The following is a 14222-nucleotide window of genomic DNA, read 5'->3' on the forward strand; positions in this document are numbered from 1 at the left end:
GTCAAAAGCATGTTGTGCTAAATTAAGGAAGGACTTACAATTTATGTTTTTTCAAAATTCATCAGTTTTAGTGTATGACAAATGAAAGGTTGTTATTGTTTATTAGCAACATTTTTGAAAGGGAGGATTTTTCTAAATTTTGAGTTTTTTGTTGTTTGTGATACACAGCTCATAAATCAAACTGAAACAAAACTGTGACCCAAAAATGCATGTTTTAACCAAATCATTAAGGGGAAAATCTATTGTTGCATCCCTATTTGATATACGTCAAAAAAGTGGGTGTTAATTTAAACTTTTTTTTAAAGAAAAACACCAAAAGAAGCACGACCATCTGTCAGATAAAAGCTATGATGCAGCTCTTATCATCTGGCCCTCAACTGTTCAACTAAGCCTTACCTTTTTAAAATGTGGCTCAAAAACTCGATTTCTTTGCATTTCAAGCGGTTTATTGCATGTTCTTTCATAACTTAAGAAACTTGTAAAGCAGTCAGAGTGGTTGCGACTGTTTCAAATGCATCTCAAACTGTTTTTAATTTAGTTTCAGTGAATCAGAAAAAGCAAGAAATGCGCAACAGCCTTTGATATGACATTGTAGAACTTATTGATTTGTGAAAAACGAATACAATTTAAATTCTTCAGTATATACAAAATGAAAAGTCTGTCATCCATAGAAACAGCACAGCTATTTTTCAACTATTTTTGTCACATTTGTCATTTTTCCCATCATTTCTTTATTTTGAATCCTCGGCCATTCCAAGAGATAAAAAAAATAAGACACACAAGTACAAAAACTGACTCCTGTTGTATTAGAATTTAAAGAGGGCATAAACGGGTTGTGGACTCAATATAATAATGCATATTCATGATTCAATTGACATTTGAACTGCAATTACACATTTTTGAAACATGCATTTTCATACCCAACCAAACCCAGTTATGTATTTAATGATAAAACTGTCTGCCATGCAAGAAGAAGTAAGCCTACCCTTGTTACTCTTAAGGTAGTTTAATCACACCCAGCTCAGCTTCCAGCCACATGATTCTCTTAAATCAACTCATCTGGATGCCATCATGGGCATATGGACAGCATATTGTATCTGACAGCAGCGACTGCTGGCATGTGGTTTGCACCGGTAAAGTGTAGCTCTTGAAGTGTTTTCAACTCAGCACTTTGCAGGTGTAGACTGTTTGTCTGCGAAAGTCCCAGTGGAAAACACACCACTCACACGGTGTATAATCTGTGTACACAAATTTTGTAGTCAGCCCTTAACAGCTACACATGCAGACATACTGTACTTGCTGGTAATATATAGAGGTATGCAGGAACACGTGTTATTTTATGAAACGCACAACAGCCATGCGAGAGCCTTACATCTGCACTAAATCCTGACTGATCATGCTTCCCAATCAGCCCTTCTTTGTCTGAAATGTTCCGTCCCTACTGACTGTTAGTCACAACAGCCTCCCGAGTTTTTTCTTTGCTTTTCTTCTGCAGTTCTTTCAAAACACTGCTATTGCCAGTTTAGTCAGCCGGTGTCGATTTAGCCGCCTTGTCATTAGTGCTGCTGTCCTAATCTCTATCACAGCCCCAACTCTGGCCTTCAGGGAATGATCAGAGAATGAAAGAGGTTGAGTGAGAAGCACATTATGTACCAGAGTTGCTTTTTTCCCCCCAAATAAGCAAATGTTTAATGTGGCAAGAGCCCAGCAGAGGCCCTACACTTGAGATGACTAGAAAGTGGCAATGTGCCCTCTCAAAGAAAAAGTCTTAGCTTGGTGTGAAAGACTGCACAGATATTCCTTTCATCCTAAACTTCTTACAATATTCTTGCGCTTAATAATTTTGTTGACATTGAATTTCGTTAATGTTGAATCAATTACCTACTCTGAAAATAGTAAAGATGACATGAGAAAAGTGAGTAAACTGTGACATTGTGACCTTTAAGGTTGTATTGTGCAGTTAAAAAAAAATCAAAAAACAAACCCTCAGGGAATGACTTCAAACAAGTCCTGCCATTTACTATAAACTGCCAAGCATCTGTTAACATGGTCAGTCCGTAAGAATTGTTCTTGGAAGGAGCCGCTAATCCTGGAAGGTTTAAGGTTTAGTGACAGATTTGCCATTTAACCCTTTTACGCCAAAGCTTTAGCTCCAGAGTTTACAGTTTTCAACAAGCTCTTCAACCATTTACAGGATTAACGTAACTCCAGCAGATTCTGAAGCAGAGAAAAGAAGATTTGCGCACGTGAGGTGTTTACGCAATCAACGGGAATCAGCTGATTCTGTCGTGTAGAAAAAAATGGAGGTAAATGGCGTAAACATTTTATTACCTTCTTAGAGGGACTAAAGTGCTTCACATGCACACACTAATGGCAGCTCTGGTGCTGAACACTGGTGCTAACCTATAACCACCAGGAGTGTTGTGGGGTTCAGTGTCTTGCCCAAAGACACTTCAACACATACTGTAGATGGGCAAGACAGGAACCAAAACTTTTGATCTTTCAATCAGAGGTCGATCGCGCTACCTCTGCACCAGGGCCACCACCTAAAGTAGCTTTTGCTCCATTTTGCAACACTTTACGCAAAACCGCATCAAAATCAGCAGATTCACATTAATCGCGTAAACAGTTGAGGGGTTTCGATATGTCGTGGAGCGTGCATTATTTAGGTGTCACCAGCAACATCTCCAGTGTTTAAGCATTAAGAATTTGGTTTAAATAAATGCAGGACTGCTTGTGGTTCCTGCTACTGCTCCTACACTTAACTGTGGATCCTGTCTCTGGCTCGACTCGCGCCCCCGGCCATCCACCCCAACTCCGTCTGGATGAAGCTCATCTGCTGGACTTTAAATATGTGGTTGTAGAGTTTGATTAGTTAATTCTTCTCTATGAGTTCTGGTACATCGCCTGTTCGTCCTGGGGGAGGATCCCTCCTTTATGTGGGCAAACCTGAGGTTTCTCCGCTTTTACGAAGGAGGGTCTAAGGGCAGCGATGTCCAGTTTAGTTTGGTCAGTTTGTTAGTTCAATTTAGTATTTTCTCATTGAATTCTATGTATTCATGATCCTTTTGAGTTCATGTTTTACTTTTTCAATTAAAGCCCATCGAGATGACTGTTGTGAATTTGGGCTATACAAATAAAATGTAATTGAATTGAATTTTAGTAGAAGTTTTAAACAAGTTAGAAATAAAGTCAGGATCTTTAGCTTTTAGGATGACATCATAGCACCACCAAGCTGTGCCGCTTAACGAGACACAGAAAAGCATGTAAGAAGTGTTTTCAGCTGTGTTAAAAGGAATGTTTTAACAAATTAACGTTTTTTTTCCCTGTTCGATAACATGACAATCGTTGCTTTGAATGTGTTCGCGGCTCCCCTGTTGCTTCATTCCTACTTTGTTTAGTTCGGCTACGGTGGCCGTTCTGGTTCAGTTGGTCCGAACCGAGGACAGATTTTATTGAGCCCCAGGAATCTTAGAGCGAACTGAAGCTTAGTCCGATCAAACCGAGACCATCTCCAAAGATGGTTCAGAGAGCGGGCACTGGTTCCGAACCAGGGTCTATTTGGATTCAGACCGAAAATTTCTTCCGGATTGTCAAGGGAAAACAAACTCTGGTTCACTTTAAGTGAACCAAATGTGTCCAGTGTGAATACACCTAAGCTTGTCAATTTGAACACATGGATACATTTAACCTTAGATCTGTGTTTCTTGTTCAAAGAATGCATAAAAGAGTAACAAAAAAGTAAATAAAAAATGACCAATAGGTGTAAGTTTGTTTAGATGCCATGCCTTATTCAAATTTACATCCAAAGTATTTTTTATTGCAAAAACTAACTTTAATTAATAATGCACTCCAATCATCTTTTAATCTATTTTAAAAGGATTCTAGGTGATCTTTCAATTATGATTATGCTATTTTTAAGCCAAAATAAAACAACCTGTGTTGGCACCAGTGTTCAGCACCAGAGCTGCCATCTGTGTGTGACTATGTGTGACTGTAAAGCACTTTAGTCCCTCTAAGAAGGTATAGTTTCTGCATAGCAGCAGTAGTTTATTTGAAATTCACCCCTGAGTTGCGGAGGGAACTGTTGGCGTGGAGTAAGCCTGAACTTATTTTCCATCATGCTTTTGTTTTTACTCTTTCCTGCTAGCCTACAGCCCATCACAACCCTTAGCTAACACTAGAAATGAAGACACAGTGAAAATGGTGAGCAATATTGGAGCCATCCATCCGTACAGTTTTGAGCCAGATGCCAGCTCAGACGAGGAAAACAAAGACGTTGAGGTCTGCCTCCTCTCTCCAGCTTGTTACACTCCCCCGCTCGGCTCGTCACTATGGGGCTCTGGAACTCACTTCCCTCAGGTCTGCGGAACACGAACTCACTCCCGCAGTTCGCTAAAAATCTGAAAACCCACCTCTTCAGACAAGCATACCCACCCTAATTAATTTTATGATTCCATTTTTTTGTTTGTTTTTAACTAATGTGTCTGTCTTTTAATTGTATTTTATTTTTTTCTATCTGTAAGGCGACCTTGGGTGTCTATAAAGGCGCCATATAAATAAAATTCATTATTATTATTATTATTATTATCTGTTTGCCTGCAAGTGGATGCATCAGAATGGAGAGGAGCGGAAAGCTTGTGGCCCACCTAAAAGCTTTTTCAATTGTCGTGTTTTCATCTGCTCCACAAATTAAATAAATAAACACTAAGAAACAAAGTTTTAATCTTGATTTGTCCTCCATCATGAGAAACATGCTTCAAGAGCATGTTAAAAAGACCAAAAACATTGGAGTGGGTCCTTAAATTTAACTCTGCGTTCAAACATTAAACAGATCAATCTACAAAACATATCCTTCAAAGAAAGGAAAAAGTATCAATCTAACTACTTGAAGCTTCTATCAAGTGAGAACACATTGCATGTGTCTGTCTTGCTCAAGGACACTTCATCACACAAAATGGCTCGAGTTTAGGATCAGTCACTTAACGTTGTGATTGAAGGTTGACCTCTTTATTTTATGAACTGTAACAAGAAAGCTACAGCACATTTGTCTTCTTACATGCAGTCTTCAGAAGATCCATTCATTTGTCTTCTGTGCCAGCTTTGGGTCAAGGGAGCTGGAGCTCGTCCCCCTTTGTCACAATAGTGAGTCAGAGTCCTTTTTGGGTGAGAACAATCCACTGACACATGTAATCATCAATGTCTAGACGCTTAAACACCCTTGTACAAAAGGCAAACCTCTTGATTTTGATGGAAGATAAATTAATGAAGCAAAAAGACAAAAACCACAAGCAAACGTGAGCTTTAATGTGTACCGCACTCTGAGAAGACCCAATCAAAGACCTTGAGGCCTTCCAAAGTTTTAGGAGTTTTGTCACTTTCTTAGAATTCCACAAAGATACACATCTCCACAAAGAGATTTACACTGCACATTTACACTGCATACTTTCTCCACTCAGACTTGATGCACGGTTTTTTGATTGTAAAGGAAAAATTCAGGTATGTTAATGTTAGATTTGAGGCTCAAGTGTTCCATTTGAGTCAGAATTCAAAAACTGTCTTGATTGCTTTGAGAGACGTTAATAATGCACCTTGCAGCTCTACTAGAATGCTAGAACTTATAAAACAATTTTTCAATAGAATCTTCTAATTAACAACAGTTTTCACTTGTTTTCAAATTGTTTTTACATTGTACAAATATCAAACCTAATACTGGGTATTTATATCATCCCTTCTTGTTATGACAATGTATTTATGGTCAAGGAAGTCTTATAATGTACAGAAACCCAAGAGGACCTGGCTGCAGACAACAAGATGGCGCCCAGACATCATTAGCTGGAATCGGACGTCCTCGACTGGAACTGGAAGTTCATGTCCCCCTACTCCTCACCCACCACCACAATTTTTGTCGAAAAAGACTAATTTAACTTTTGTTTTTTTATTTAACATACCTTAACTCCTTATGCGAGCAACATGCATCGAGTTATTTATAAAGAAAAGCGTCTTTCTGCCAGTATGCAACACTTTAAAGCAGTTTTTCACTAATATCCAACACATTACTAATATAAAGTGTTGCATACTTGGGCAAAGCAGCATTTCTCCACGACAGAGTGAACTGATTCTCGGGGATCGCGTTAAGGGTTGAAAAGTTACGTTAGTCAAAGGAATGTAAACACTGGAGCTAAAAATTCAGTTAAACTCGATGAGTCTTCTAGTGGTCAACTTCTGCTCTCAGCTACAGTTGTGGAATTTCCGCTTCTGGCTAATGATGTCGGGACGCCATCTTGTCTGTAGCCAGATCCCCCTCCAGAAACCCACAAGAAGTGATAGTTTTGAGAAAAATATTATTTGACGAACCATTTAAAATTTTCAATTTAAGCAATATAATAAGAAGACTGTTCCCTTAAATAGCATAGAGAGATATTTCGTCCTGTTTTTTGATCAAAATTTCACAGATTAAAGTCACATTCTAAACTTCATCAATGGGTGAATCTGGACCACCTTGCCTGCAGTGATTTCATGTTACCTGAAAGAAATACACAAACATAATGACAGTTAATAAACAAAAACAACAAATGTGTCTTAAGGACAGAGATATAATCCACTTTTTAAGTGGATTATATAGTTAATTTCTTTTAACTGCCATAACAGTTGAATGGGAAGAAATGTCATAAAACCTTAATGAAGGGAAAGAACACATGAACTACAATTGGCTTAAATGTTATTTTATGTTTCTTTTATGTTTATTTGAAAACTTGTGGACTTTAAAGATGGAAGTTTATTTTACAAATGGAAATTTCCAGAAGTTAGAGCATTTATCCAGACTGTAGATATTCAGGATTATTCTAGACTTTCAGTGATGGAGGCAAGATTGGATCTGCAGAAAATATGGGTTCTATTATAATAATAGGTCCAGAGAAGAAGTGCATGATGTAAAAGTCAAATTGTTCTGCAATAATAGACCAGTGTTCTGGATATGGATCATGTTAAGAATCTTAAACTGAGAAGGAGAAACAATGCATCTCTCTTGTAAAAAATATTCACAGTTTAGGTGGAATCTTTGACACCTCACCTTTTCAGCTGCTGTTGATGCTTTTCCAATGAATGCAGATACCATGATACGGATACATTCAGATGAAAGTTCTTACAGTCTAGCAAACAGCAAGGTCACAAACAAAAAAAGGGGAAACCATGTCCCATACGTCTTGGATTTTACTTAGACATAGATGTACTCTCACCGAGAAAGCACCTTCTCCTCAGATATGCAATTTTCTCCAAATGTACCTTTTTGGATGTGTCTGTCTGTATCTTTTGCGCCCTTTTTCTGTCTGAGCTGCCAACTCATTCTGTCAAGTCCCATCTCCCACAAATCATGCAGCGGCAGGGCTGCAATCTGAGAGCGACAATTTGTCAACTGTATGCATGAGTAAGCAACTGATGCACCAGATTCTCCATCTAACAGGTGGAGAGAGGGACGGAGAGCACAGTGACTCTGTCTAAGTATGTCTGTCTGTGTCTTTCTTTTCTTTCCGAACAACCATTTGGAAGACAACATTTTGTTAGACCCTCAGAGTGATGACTAAAATCAGGGTATTTTGTTTATTATTTCACAAATATCTGCCATTGTAAAGAGATTTGTGTTGTTAGGATTCAACCTAACGTTTGCTGGGATAAGCCTGACAAAATAAAAATAAAAAAGGAAATCAAATGAATCCACAAAAAGACAGACCCATTTTTCCTAAAAAATAAAATTATGTGGAATTTACCAGAAACCAAGTGGACCACAGAACACTTCCTGATGTTTTTTTTTGTTACACTGATATCAACATGGATTCTTATGGGTTAAATAACAAAACAAAATTTCCTAAAAGGTTATCGTTTAAGGATTTATATAACTGAGTTGAAACCATCTACATAAAATCTGCAAAGTAGGGGGACAGATGTTGAAGGGTGTAAAACCCCTCACTACACACTTTATACACTTTTTTTCATGTTTAAATTCTCAAAGTTCAATCCTTAATAGAAAAATAAATTCAGTTTAATAGAATTAAAACAAAAATCAGATCGCAATTAAAAATGTATGCAAGTCTGTCAGACTGAACGTGCTGTGGCTGTACAGAAAACACGGCGCGAAAAAGACTGATCAAAAAAATCAACCGGCACAGTTAAAGTGAAAAAAATCTGTGAAACAACGAAACCACAAAAGATTAAGTATGTTAAACCTTTTCCCCTAAAGATGTCATCGGCTAACCTACATAACACACTATTTGACATTTTGGAACCCTTCAACTGAATACCCACTCAACGAAAAATCAGCTGATTCTGTCGTGGAGAACAGTGGCTTTGCACATCACCTTCCTACCGATATGCAACACTTTACATACTTAAAGTGTTGCGAATAAGTGCAAGACTACTTCTCTGTGCTTCAGAATCTACTAGATTTACGATAATTACGCAAACGGTTGATGAGTTATGGTAGTCGAAAGAATGTGAACATGAGCTAAAGCTACAGTGTTAAAGGGTCAAAGCGATGTTGTTTTGTTGAGGGAGCATCTAGGGATTACTGTTGATCTTAAAAAATAATTAGTGCTGGCTCTAGTGATGCCATTGTTTCAGTGTTTTTTACTTTCTTTTCTTAAATTATCTTTTATCAGAAGCTGAATTAGTTAAAAGAGGATCTGAGCCGAGTTTAGTTAAGCATAGAAGCCGGGTAACTTGTGTGTTTCAGAGAGGATTTTGGCAGGAACAGAGGAGCTCAGAGGCAGGATGTGTTACAGAACGCAGGAGCAGAAGAAGTGTTTAAGAAAACAGAGACAAAAGGTCAAAACTGTTGTGCCGCTTTTGAGATCTCCCTGGTATGTTAAAAGATAAAAGCAGTTCATTCCATCCATACTGTGAAGGGGATGCATGTAAATGCATGAGGTTTTGTGTGTGTTACAAGGACACATTGGTATTGTTTGTTTGGATTCAAGTGTGTCTTTGAAAGCTGTTTGATGCAAGGCCCTTAAGGTCCTGAACATCAGAGAAAGTGCATACATTCACTTTTGTTATCGCTAGAAAGAAAAAGAGAAGGCTAATGTGAGCGTTAGCATGCGTGTGAATGTAAAAAAAAAAAGATTAGCTGCATTTTTATAAAGCTTTTTAGGCTTGAAGCAGAACAAAAAAGCTTGAAAAGCTGCAAGTGAAAGCTCAAGTTTCAACATTGGAAGTTTAAACAATGTAAAAAAAAAAAATCACTTCCATTGGTTTTGAAATTCCCAAATGGAAGGGTTTCCAAAATCTGTTTTTTTTTTTTTGCTCTTTGCTCTTCAGAAGTTGGGTCACATTGTATTTTTCCCAGATGTTAAGGCTACCTGTTTTGTGAGTTTAGTCACATACAGCAGTGTTTTTCAACCTTTTTTGAGCTGGTCTAAAAAATTAAAAAAAGCAGAAACTCATATTCTGTATTGATATACAGCCCCCCCCCCCCCCCCCCCCCCCCCCCCCCGCCACAATCTCACATGCACTTTTGTGATAATTGTGGCAGAAAAAGCAGGAAGTTGCAGCTGAAATAAAAGTTGAGTTAGAAAATGTAAAAACTGTTTGATGTGTTCGTTGTGGTTTCAAGACGTTTAACAAGGACGACTCATTGTACGCTGAGGCGCTGTCGCTTTAACCCAATGCATCATGGGAGATGTAGTGTGAAAACTGCCGCAAAAAGGTAGAAAGACTAGCGTCCCTGAGCTTCATCGTTTTGTTCACTTTTTCCACGGTCTGATACCGGATTTTGTGGAAAGCTACACCGCTAAAGACGAGCTTTAGCTAGTATTTTTGTTAGAACTGAGCGACTTTTTGAGCTAAATTGGAACAAGGAAGTTAAGACTTTAACCACTTCTGATTGGTCAGATTGCTGACATGTGATTAAGCCTTCAAGAATGATTGGCGGAGACAGTTAAAGGGGCGGGACTTTTCCGCAAACAGCTCTAGATGCAACTAAATCACGGTACCGTCGTTCTAATCAAAATGTCTTTGAGAATCAAATAAACACAAAGAAAATAAAATTTTATGATCTTTCATATTCCTAACTTCTCAGTGTTTTATCAGGGCCTGTTTGGATGAACAAAGAGCTGATTTCCTGGAGATGGGAAATGTTTTTAGATCAGTTAATGAGGGCAATTTCCCACGGCACACTTGATCATCTCCTGCGGCACACTGGTTGAAAAACACTGACATACAGTATGTAAGACAAATACAACACACACTTTTACAAGTGTGATGTAAGTTAGCTTATCCTGTGAATAAACCACAATACCTTCCACCACACAGATATAATAAATGAATGTTATAGATGAACCTATTTAAAAATATACAGTATTTACAAGTAACCGAACACATATTTACACTTAACACGCAATGGTAAAGTAATGGTGAAGCAGATGAGACGCAGGCGTATTGCACAACTTTAAAGAAAAAAAATGTTAACCCCCAACCCTGTGCACCACAAGAGGCCTGTTAGTGATGTTCAAGTGATAAGTGTACACTTTGTGCAACAAGTTAACTGTAATAAGAACTATAAAGTGCAGCACGTCCATCCTTCTCTTGTTTTGACCCGCCCTTGTAGTTCCTGGCCAATGACAGAAGAGATCTTTAGTCACTTGGTTTTGTTTACAAGCTTTGGTCCATCACAGAATGGACGGCTTGATGCCAGTCTGAACACAGACCAAACGCAAGGTTCAGGACTCGAAGCTGACTCGATCCAGAACAAAGGATTTTCCTAGTCTAAACACACCAAAGTGTGGTTTGTGTGGACACTTGCGTATCACTCTCACACCCAGCATTTGAGCTCAGTCTAAATGACGGCCGCTTTTAGCTGCACTTCCGTCTGTCTGTGACTCATTTTGACGAATTGGTGTCCTGCAATATTCTGAGGAGGGAAAAAATAGAGAACTTTTTAATTTTTGTCACTTTTCATAAAAGAACAATATCATAAAGGTCAGGAGGAGAACGATCAGATTCTCCTCCATGTTGGTTTTGGACTCCACATGCTGATAGTGCCATCAACACTCCAAAGCTGAGTCACTGATTGGTTGCTGGGACGCGTCTCCTTCACCAAAGTTCAGATTTGTCAACTCTTGCTGTGCTGTAATGCCAAAAATGAGCCCAAACCGTGCTGCTGCAAGGCTTGACATACGTTGACCGAGACTCAAATTGCGCTGCAAGCCCTCTAAGAGTGTCTTTACATTGACTTAACTGAAAGACACCTGCCCCATTAAAGTGCGTCCACACGTTTCTATGACCCTCCACGGGCCTGAACAACCCAAAAACGTGCAGCACCCATGCAGGTATGAGTGCATGTGACTGAGGCTTAAAGAAGTTATGGGATACGGGGATTCTGGGAGAATATTAAATGAAATGTTACTAGAAGTTCACTAAAATTCATGCAAACCAAAACAAAGCCAGAGGAAATAGTCTCTAAGTGATTTAGCTATTTGCAGTGTTGTGTCTCAAGGTAGTCACATGCTGTTTTATTCCCTCAAACTCAAAATTGAAAGCGGAAAGGGTCACACTAGAGTCCACTCTGTGATAAGTTATTGTTGCAAGAAACAGGACAGGATGTGGGACAAAATCCACAGTGTGAGGTAAGTGGGAAGATAGAAAACAACAAAAGGCTCACATGGAAAGAGGACAGTCTAGTCAAAAGAGCTCAGTGGACAAATTTACATGTGAGCAGTTTTAAAAAAAAAGCTGTTGTGGTAGCTTATTGGAGCCATTTTACACAGTATTTTGTTTGCACACTTCAGAGCTAACATACAAGAAAAAACACACACTTGTGTGCACCTGTGCTTGTTTATTTTTAGCAAGATTTGAGTTGACACACTGGCTTCCCAAACACACACCTCTGGTTTGAATGGCCGTTGGCCACGAGCAGAGTTTTCACGGTAAGCCAACCTTGATCAATAACCTACTATGGACCTCTGCAACATCCACTGTTCTCCCTATTGCTGGATTTTAATATCCCGGCTGTTTGAACGCTTTAGCCACAGGCCAACTGTGCACACAAATGTGTGTGTGTGTGTGTGTGTGTGTACAACTGCTGCTGCATTAATTTACAGGAGCCTGTGAGCATGTGCAAATGTATTTGGAGCCTTCTGTACGTCTTAGCAAATCCTCGTGTGCGAATTCCTGCCTGTGAGGGTGTGTGCGTATGTGTGTGTCGGTGTGTTTGAGTGAAGCCGCAGGGTCCGCTGTGAACGGTGCTAACTGGCCCTCTGAACTCTTCCCTGTGATGAGGAGAAGAAAGCCACTGGGCATGTGCAGAGGACAGCATGCCATTTACCTGGGCAACGGATGGGTTTTAAAACTGGCAAGAGGGACCTCCTTGCACACACACACACATACACACCCAAGCATACTCCTGCCTTTTGCCTGAAACGCAAAAGCGCACCTTTGCTCCTTTGCCTCAAACACAAACACACTTCAAAAGTTTTTTCCTTCTATTCCTCCTCTTTTTTTATTTTTGGAAACGATACAACTAGTCTTTCCCCTGCGTTTAAGAAGCCTTACCACCCTCTTCATGTGCCCTTTTCCCACTTTCTACCTCTTTCAAAAAGCCCCTCTGCGACAAAAATTGTACAACCAGCGCTGCAATGCTTCTTTCTCCGATGTGCCCTTTTTTTTAATGGTGAAGAGGATGGATTTGATCCCCCGCCATTCTCAGACTGGGCCTTGAGAAAGGTCAACGCTTAGAGGAACAACTGCTGGTGAACTCTGGGCATGCAGGAGTACATTGTTGCCACATTACTGCGCAGATGCCTCACACGTTTGCTGCCTTCTCTCAGTAATGAGTGCTGCATCAGCTGCAATCTTTCCTCTGGAAACAGAGTACCAGAAAATAATCTACCTTTGCTAAATGTGGATTTGTGGATTCATTTGTCTCTTTGCACCTGGCCATGTGTGTGTGTGTGTGTGTGAGAATTGTTGGTTGAATACAGCTGACCCAGATGTCTAAAGTGGGTCATGGGAACACCACCGCCCACACACAGGGGGTTATGGGTAGGCAGAAATGTGTACGTGTGTGTTGGTGGATGGGGTTAGGACACTGGGGCAGTGCCCTGATTAACTCAGATTAGTTTGGGGAATACTTTGCCCCTCATTGTGCCAACCCCCCCCTCCAACCCACACACTCACCCATCTTTTATGTTTTTTCAATTCACTTTCCCTAAACCTCTTTTTTCCTTTCAAACTTTGAAATTTAAATGGTCAAATAATTTATTTTTTTATTTTTAAATTTACGAAAGAAAAATTTAGATTTAATATCGTGAATATTATTATTATTTACTGGTAACTTCTTTTGCATTGATGAAACAGTGCCACTTTGTAATTCTGAGCCACATACTTTTATAGATAAAAATTGTACTAAAAAAAACGAAAAAAACAACAAAAGAGTTCATGTTTGGAAGTTTAATTTTGCATTATATATTTCAAATGTCATGTTCACTTCCTTTTCTTTGTAACTTTGGAATCCCAAATGACATGTTCTTATTCTTAAAGTGTCTTTGCCAACATGGCCTTTTGTGGAAATAAGAGATTTAACATAATTAACTCTGAAGTAAAATAGAAAAGGCAAACAAATGGAACTAATGTGCAACATTTTGGAAAAGCTGGTTGAGGAAAATGTTTACATTTAAATGTTTTTAACATTTGATGTAATAAAAAGTTTCACATAAATGTGTATTTTGTTGCGAACTGTCATCTACACATCTGAGATTTATCCAATAGAGTCAAATCCTATGCTCACACCGCCATGTGTCAATGTAAACACGTGTTCTTGAACGCGCTTGAGCATTTGGTGTTCACACTCAACTGTCCCTACAGTTGACAGAGGCATGGTGCAAATCTTGCTCCAGACTTTTTGTCCAGACCAGACCAGACCAGACCAGACCAGACCAGACCAGACCAGACCAGACCAGACCAAACCAGACGTTGGGGTACCAGAAACACAGGATTTCAGACAGTCAGTGAAACGACAGCATGGACCAGCACAAGAGGAATGCAGAGACAAGACTTAAATACACACATAACTGACAAGACACAGGTGAAAATGATCAGGAGAGATTGGGACCAGTGAAGTAAAACTCAAAACTATCACATACAAGAAACCTTCAAAATAAAACAGGAAACAGAACTCAAATCATGACAGAACAAAAACAGAAGCAAAAACTGAGGCAAAGAAACCCAAACCA

At 39.2% G+C, this 14222-nt stretch overlaps 2 long non-coding RNA genes across 2 annotated transcripts in view; both read left to right on the plus strand.

The window, feature by feature from the left end:
* Positions 1 to 14222, plus strand: part of LOC144984107 (uncharacterized) — a 217738-nt gene that overhangs the window by 48264 nt on the left and 155252 nt on the right. The gene's annotated exons all lie outside the window — the stretch shown is intronic.
* LOC110016489 (uncharacterized) overlaps positions 1 to 14222 on the plus strand; it is a 184241-nt gene that overhangs the window by 23549 nt on the left and 146470 nt on the right. The window lies entirely within an intron of this gene.

This window comes from Oryzias latipes, chromosome 15, assembly GCF_053564925.1.
Source record: "Oryzias latipes strain Hd-rR chromosome 15, Olatipes_Hd-rR_3.1".
Taxonomy (NCBI): Eukaryota; Metazoa; Chordata; class Actinopteri; order Beloniformes; family Adrianichthyidae; genus Oryzias; species Oryzias latipes.